Source organism: Molossus molossus, unplaced genomic scaffold (assembly GCF_014108415.1).
Source record: "Molossus molossus isolate mMolMol1 unplaced genomic scaffold, mMolMol1.p scaffold_m16_p_2, whole genome shotgun sequence".
Taxonomy (NCBI): Eukaryota; Metazoa; Chordata; class Mammalia; order Chiroptera; family Molossidae; genus Molossus; species Molossus molossus.
Window position 1 is genome coordinate 44,950,707 of NW_023425355.1, and position 7,980 is coordinate 44,958,686.

General features: G+C 45.2%; 1 pseudogene; it reads left to right on the forward strand.

The window, feature by feature from the left end:
* The first annotated feature begins 223 nt into the window (after positions 1–223).
* LOC118635284 lies at positions 224–859 on the forward strand (annotated as a pseudogene).
* Positions 860–7,980: the final 7,121 nt, after the last annotated feature.

Sequence of the window (7,980 nt, forward strand, 5' to 3'; positions counted from 1 at the left end):
TAAAATTATATGAGTCAGTGAGAGTAAAGATGGCCTTGGGGCAAAAGGGTAGCCATCTACAATAAGTTCTTAGTTCTTCACCTGTCCCAATAAACCAGGAGAAATTCTACATAGACCGAAGAATTAAATGTGCAGCAAATACCTCCCCCCATTAGCACTCGGCACCAACTGCCTGCGGTCCTCTTTCCTCTGCTGCCACCCAGCTCCCGGATCAGCAGATGTCATGGGTTTTGGAGACCTGAAAAGCCCTCCCAGCCTCCAGGTGCTCCACGACGACCAGATGCTACATGGAGGGGTGCGTGCCGTCACAGGCAGATGTGGCAATATTTGAAGCAGTCTTCAACTCACCACCTGTCAACTTGTATCATCCCCCACGTTGGTATAATCATCACATCAAATCTTATGAAAAGGAAAGGCCAGCCTGCCAGCAGTAAAGAAAGCTTTGGGCAAGAATGGCCCTGCTAATGTGGAAGACACCACAGGAAGTGTAGCTACAGAGAGTAAAGACAATGATGACATTGATCTCTTTGGATTTGATGATGAGGAGGAAAGCAAAGAAGCAAAGAGACTAAGAGAAGAATGCCTTGCACAGCATGAGTCAAAGAAATCCCCCAAACCTACACTTGTTGCCAAGTCTTCCATTTCACTAGATGTGTAACCTCGAGGAGGTGAGATGGATATGGCAAAATTAGGAGCTCGTCAGAAGCATTCAAGCAGACGGCTTGGTCTGGGGCTCTTCTAAACTGGATCCAGTTTAGAAACTTCAAAAACAGTGTGTAATAGAAGACGATAAATTGGAACAGGTATGCTGGAAGAGTAGATCACTGCTTTTGAGGACTATGTGCAGTCCATGGTTTAAAATATATAATAAATAATTGCCATTAAATAAATCTTGAAAGATTAAAAAATGTACAGTGAACCGACTCATATAACTACTAGAAGAAATATTGCACAGATCCCTTTATAATCATAGAGCAAGAAAAGTATTTTTGTACATTTGAGTCAAAAAACATTTAAAAATGGATAAATGTGACCACATAAAATTCAACATGTTAAGAAAACAATTAGAAAAGCAATGATAAGTGGAAAAAAATTGTTTTCATTTCACATCTCCAGTCTTCCTCACATATAGCAAGGTTATCCATATCATTTAACAGAATGAGCAGCAACCCAATAGAAAAAGGCATTAACTGTTCACACACACACACACCACTTAAATATTCAAAAAGATTACCCAGCCACTCATATACAAACAAAAACTACACTCTTGTATAATTTCTTACATATTATGAGTTCCCAACCAAAACCTGCGTATCTGAGACGCCTGAATTACCTACCTGCCATTTCCTGGCCTCTTTTGGGTCTGGCTTGTCTCAAGTGGCCCCAAGACTGCTTTACCCATGAAATAATTAAAACTGAATTGTAAACCAAGTGGAGTCCTTCATATGAAAATCCCTGACCCTGCCTGGCGGTGTGGATCAGTGGACGGAGCGTCATCCCATGGACTGAGAAGTCGGGTTGGATCCATGATCAGAGCTCAGGCCCGGGATTGTGGGCTCAATCCCAGATAGGGGTCCTGCAGGAGGATGGATATGTCTGGATGTTTCTCTCTCACACAGATGTTTCTCTCTCTCTCTCTCTCAAAAATCAATAAGAATATATATATATATATATATATATATATATATATATATATATATAAATCCCTGACCCTTGTTATCTCGATTGCCCTCTCATGTCATCAAATCTTCTCTGAAGAAGTTGAGTTTTTAAATTTTGGAGATAAAGCCAATCTTCTGCCTCACTATGAGGAAACATTTGCACGTGCGCACACACGCTTAACAATGTCTGAAAAACTCCACAACCGTTTTCCTTCCCCCTGAACTTTTTTGTGTACATTTAATTGGTTCTCCTTATATATGTTTGTATTATTACCACCGTCTTTTATTATCTTCGATAACCTAAAATCACATCTTAGAAAGCTTCGTTTCTTCCATTAATAATCAACCTTCTTTCAGATCCCTCCTATTTATAGAACTGTAAATAGATGAAAAGTTAACCCACCAGTATTCCCACCCCGCGAGGAAGCCCTTGAAGATTTGGGGGCTTGTTCTTCCATCTGGTTAAATGCATGCGAGGAGATGGAGGTATAATATTTCAATTCAAAAATGTATTAAAGAAAAGGTTCCTTCTCTAGGGATACATTCCGGGGAGCGCAGTCCCTGTGGGCAGCGCACTCCATCCAAACCCACCGGCAGACCCTCGGACAGCCTGGTAAATGAGGAGGCAGAGAGAGGGGAGATGGCCCGATCCTCCTGCCTGCCCCGCTCTGCAGCCACAGGGAGCTGCTTCCAGGCCCAGGACGCGGGACGTCCGAGGGGATCTACCTGGAGGCTCTCCCTACACGCAACAGGGCCCAGAACTCAGCCAACCTCGCCGAAACGCCAGACCCCGACGCGGTCCGGTCGCCGGAGCCGGATGGGCAGCAGCCACCCGTGGCCCAGGTCGCAAGCAGGCCATGGGCTGCCCACTCGCTGCAGGACAGGCAAAATCCCGCCGAAGCCCAGCCCCCAACCTCGCGTCCCCACCCGGTGCTTCAGGGAAAGGCCAGGAAAGGCAAAGGAAGGAAGGCGGAGGGCACCCACCTGGCTGAGGCCGCGCCGAAGGGAAAGATCCAGTCCACTCTGCTCCTCTCGCGGGGGCCTGCGGGACTCCACTGCGCCCTGCACCCGGCCCTGCCCTAAAGCGGCGGCAGCACCCCTCCCCCCACGCGCGCCTTACTCCAGTTCCTCCGAGGGGTGGGGTACCCGGAGGGGGGAGTCCGGTTCTCCGGTGTTGACCCCTCCCAGGGGAGGGGTGGGGCGTCCTCAGATGGTCCCTTGTGCCTGAAGGGGTGGAGAGAGGTGGGCTTGGGAAAGTCTGAGGGGAAACCTCCAGTCCACTGCCATTTCCTCAGGAGAACCAATTTGTCCCTCTTGTAGGGTCCCTGCCAGCAAGAGGGCAAATGGTGAATGTGATCGGAGGAACAATGAAACGGAAAACTTACCGTTCAACAGTTGGGGAAAACTAGAGGGGAAAAAATGTTTAAATAAGTAATACTTTGAAAAACGATGCTACAAGTTTACATCATTCATTTTTGCCCGAGGTTATCAAGACTTTCACTGTTCCCTCCTCAGGTGAGAAGCAGATTCCCAAGACCAGGCACTGCCTGCGCTCGTCACTCCTGCCCTTTGCCAAGCACCTGCCGTTCGCCCGGGGCTCCTGCCCTTGGCGTGCACACCACCTAGGCGGGGGTGGGGTGGGGGGATGTGCTTGGTCCGAAGGAGTCACAGCGACTCGCAGGTTTCTCCTGCCAGACCGGTGCCTTGATTTATTTATTCCTTCCTATTGAAAAAGGAGCGCGCTCCTCTTGCAAATTCATGTTCACACGAGGGAAACAAACGCGAGTAGTGCAGAGAGGGAAAGGAAGACAGCAACACAACGGGTCTGCTGACTGCCTCTAACTCCTCAGAATTCCCTGCCCCTATTCTACTCGCCACAAAGGACCTGCACAGGCTCAGTTTTCCCCAGACCACCTGCTGTCCTGCTACTCACAGCCTTGCGCTCAGGCTCTGACTCAGCGCTTTTCTCACCCATTCCCTTGCATTTTGGGCAGTGGTGGATGGGATTTTCCAGGGCAGGAGGGAGGAGGCAGTGAGGACCTTGAGGTGCTTTGTCCTGGCCAGGCAGCTGTCCTTTTGCATTTCAGGTCAACACAGGAAGGAAATCTCGCAAAACCCAGCTGCCTTCAACTCCTAGGGAGTGAAAGGAGGGCTTAATGCTCTGCAACAATTTCACTACCTTGTAGACGGGAAAGTGAAAGAGCCTCCGCCTCCTCCCCAGGTGGAATTACCTGACCAATCCTTGGGCCCTGGATCTTAGCGGCCCCACTGGATTCTTCCCAGTGTTTCTTGTCCTTCACTTTGGAAACTAGTGGCCATTTCCCCATGCAGCGATCCAAGTCAAAGCCTTTTTTTTCTGTCCCTATTTCCTGGACAGACACATACATATTCAATAACTACTCATTGTGCCAGGGAAATGAGGTCTAAATGGCTTTGACATTGTGAAGCAGGGTGGACAGGATGGGTTCACACACAGGGGTGCTCATGCTGCAAATCCATTGCTCTCTCCTTGCGAATAGCCAAAAATCACGCCAAAAAGACGCTCAACATCAGTAGTCATTGGGAAATCAAAGTCACGGGACAGCTAAAAAAAAAAAAAAGGAAACGAACAAGTGTGATAAGGATGTGGAGAAATTGCAACTCTCATACACTGCTGGTGAGAATATTGTGTGGTGCTCGGACAATGTGGAAAACAGTTGGGCATTTTCACAAAAACTTAAACATAGAGTGACTACACGATCAGCAATTCCACTCCTAGGCATACAGCTCAGAGAACTGAAAACAGACATTCAAACAAAAACGTGTACATGAATGTTTATGGCAGCATTATTCAAAAGCTGAAAGGGAAAACAACCCAGATGCCCATCAACTGATGAATGTGTAAACAAAAGGTACTATATCCATAGCATGGACTTCTATTTTGGTAAAATATGGAATAAAATGCTGACACATGCAAAAACATGGATGAACCTTGAAAACATGATGATACATGAAAAAAGCCAGACACCAAAGAACAATGTAAGATTTCATTCACATGGAATGTCTGGAATGGTCAAGTCTACAGAGAGAAAGTCAATTAATATTTGCCAGGGGCTAGTGAGAGGGGGATGTTGGGCAGAAAATGTTACCTCTTTCTCAGAGTCAAGGGGCTAGGGTACTGCAAATTAATTAAAGTAAATGAACAAGAGGAACGTGTATTTATTATGTGGGAGCTTTCGGGTGAAGAGGCTCCCTAAACAGCTACAGATAGGGGTTCATATACCAACTTCACAAGGGGGTTGTCAGATTAGGACTTCAGAGGATGGAAGGATCCGATTGCACAATCTTTTGGAATGTGCTAATGTCCAAGATCAAGCCCTCCTAATCATGCCAGCTCCCAACTTTGGGGGTGGGTTGGCAGCTGTCTCTTATAAAGCTCTGCTTTCCTTGGATAAGGGATGCTCAGAAAAGGCTTATTTCCTTCTCCGTTGTAGTTCAAAGGTTTTCACTTTGAAGTGTCTTTATAGACTTCAGGTGGGTGATCAGTCCCATCAAGAGAATGGGGAATGATAATAAGTGTGGACTTTCTCTTGGGGGTGAAAAAGTCCTGTGGTTTACTGTGATAATGGGTCCACAACTTTATAAATTTACTAAAAAATAGTAGTTTGTACACTTCATTACAGATTTTTTCAATTACAGTTTACATTCAATATTATTTTGTACGGTGACTAGTATGATATGTAAGTAGCATATCAATAACAAAAATGTAAACCAGCATGACTTCAATAAAATTAAGGTAAAAATTGAGTGGGAGTTTTTACAGTGTGGGTGAATCAGGTAAGAATACTCTAATTTTTGATCAATCTTTATTTACATCATGAGAAATGTGACCAACAGATATCATGTGCTTTTGATATGATGTAATAACAGTACAAAGCATCAACTATGACATGTTCTTGCTAAAGCAATTGAATCTGAATCAACCCAAGTCCATAGATCTTACTACAGGACCTTCTGTTTCTTTTTTTTTTTTCAATTAATTAATTTTTTTTTTGTTACAGATGTTTCTCCTTTTTCACTCACTGATTCCCCCCTCCCCCTCCCTCCCCGACCTTTCCCCAGCTTTGTTGTCCATGTCCACTGTTCATGCATACATGCATATAAGTTCTGTGGTTTATCTCTCCCCCACCACCCCCTCTTCTGGGGATTGTCAGTCTGTACCCCACTTCCACATCTCTGGGACTACTCCATTCCTCAGACTGTTATGTTCATTATAATCCACAAATAAGTGAGATCATATGATGCTTGTCTTTCTCTGTTTGGCTCGTTTCACTTAGGATAATACTTTCCAGGACCCTCCATGTCGTCTCAAAGGAAAAGAGATCTTTCTTACAGCTGCATAGTACTCTATTGTGTATACGTACCAAAGCTTTTTCATCCATTCGTCTGCTGATGGACATTTGGGCTGTTTCCAGATCTTAGCTATTGTAAATAGTGCTGCTACGAACATGGGGGTACATATATTGATTCTGATTTGTGTTTCAGGTTTCTTCAGGTATATTCCTAGAAGTGGGATCACTGTGTCAAATGGAAGTTCAATTTTTAATTTTTTGAGGTAACACCATATTGTTTTCCATAGTGACTTCACCATTTTGGCTATCTCAGTCGACTTTAGAGCTTGCCATATTTTCCCTGTGGGTGTTGGTGTTCTGCTGTTTGTGGCACCCTCTACTGTGTTTGGATGGGCGTGGGAGGACCCACGTTAAAGACCACTGTCAGGTCTTACCTTACTGGGCAGAGTTGCAAGCCCAGGAATGGTTCAGATATTCTCGAGCTCTTTTCTGGAAGCTATTAGTCGCAATTACTTGAAGAGCCTTGGCTTCTCAGTTAAATGAAAAACTCCCTCAGGTGTTCAGGGTAAGGGATTTCCTGAGGGTGGGGCAGATGCTGGTTTTTAATGAGCCTTAATTTGCATTTCAAATGATACCAGGTGGGGTGGAATCTCCAAGGGAGGGGCCAACGCCTGTCCCCAGAGCCCTGTGAAGGAGTAAGATGACCACTGTCCTGAGTGGCTGCAACTCAGCACAAGCTCCGAGCACCCTCCAAGTCCTGAGTGTCCCCACACAGTTCCAGTCCAGTCTGCCCTCCCTCTGCCGGAGCCCAAGGTGAGTGGCTGTGGCTATTTTCGCATCTGTCCTGGCTCTGCACTGTGGAGCCACTTGGAAGTTTAACCTGAGGGTGCTGCTCACAGCTAAGGCCACTGCTGTTCATGGACTCCTAGCCCCCCTCTCACGCCTCCACAATCCTACCAGGATTGAGTCAGTGTCCCTGGTTATATAGTCCTCTAAGCTGCTTTTCTGTTGCTTTTTTCCTAATGATTTGTCTATATTTTTGTTGTAATTCCAGTTTGGTCTTGGGAGATGGTCTGTGTAGCTTCCATTCACTCCACCACCATTTTGGAATCCATGATGCAAATATTATTACGTTTCAAGTTTTCCCACAGTTCTCTTAAGCTGTCTTCCTGTGTTTTAATTGTTTTTTTCCACTTGGTTTTTTGATTTGTTGATTTTTTTTTCTACCCTGTTTTCTAATTCACTGATCCAGTCCTCAGTTTCCTCTACTCTGCTGTTTAGTTTTTCCAGTGTGTTCTTTATTTCTGCTATGTAATTCTTCATTTGTTCTTGGTGGTGGTTCTGTTGTAGACCAATGAGACAGACCAGACTCAGACTCCAAACTGGGTTCAAATTAAGAGAGCTTTATTAGCCGCACGGCGACTGTCCCATCCTACGCAGAGGAGAGAGCAGTCCCGAGCTCAGGGGGTGGGTTGCTTATATAGTTGTCTTAGTTCCTGTTAAGGAATTTGGATTAAGGGTATACAAGCAAGAAGCATGTACAGAAGCAGATATTTGCAGTTAGCTGTTATGCCTGAGGGAACAATCAGTTTCTGTGTACACAAAGCAATGGTTATCTATACAATGCAGTGGTTATCTATTAGCAGCTAGTTCTTGCCACCATTCCCTTAAAATCCAGGGGGTAAGGTCATGTGTTTGTCCTTTACATTCCCCACTGGTCTTAGGGTTAAGTCAAATCTTTGATTTTAAAGTGTCTTCAATTTCTTCCATTGTGGCTAGCCTCTGATAGGGAGTGCTAAGAACCATGAGATCAACAGCATGTACTTTTTCTCTAAAAAATTGCATTAAGTGATTAATCAGGATTGGGCCACAAGTTAATGTTAATAGGAGGAGGAGTAAGGGGCTCGCAAGGCCAATGATAAGAGTAGTGAACCATGGGGACCAATTAAAGAGGTTCTCATACCAATTCTTAGAGGTGGATAGAGCCT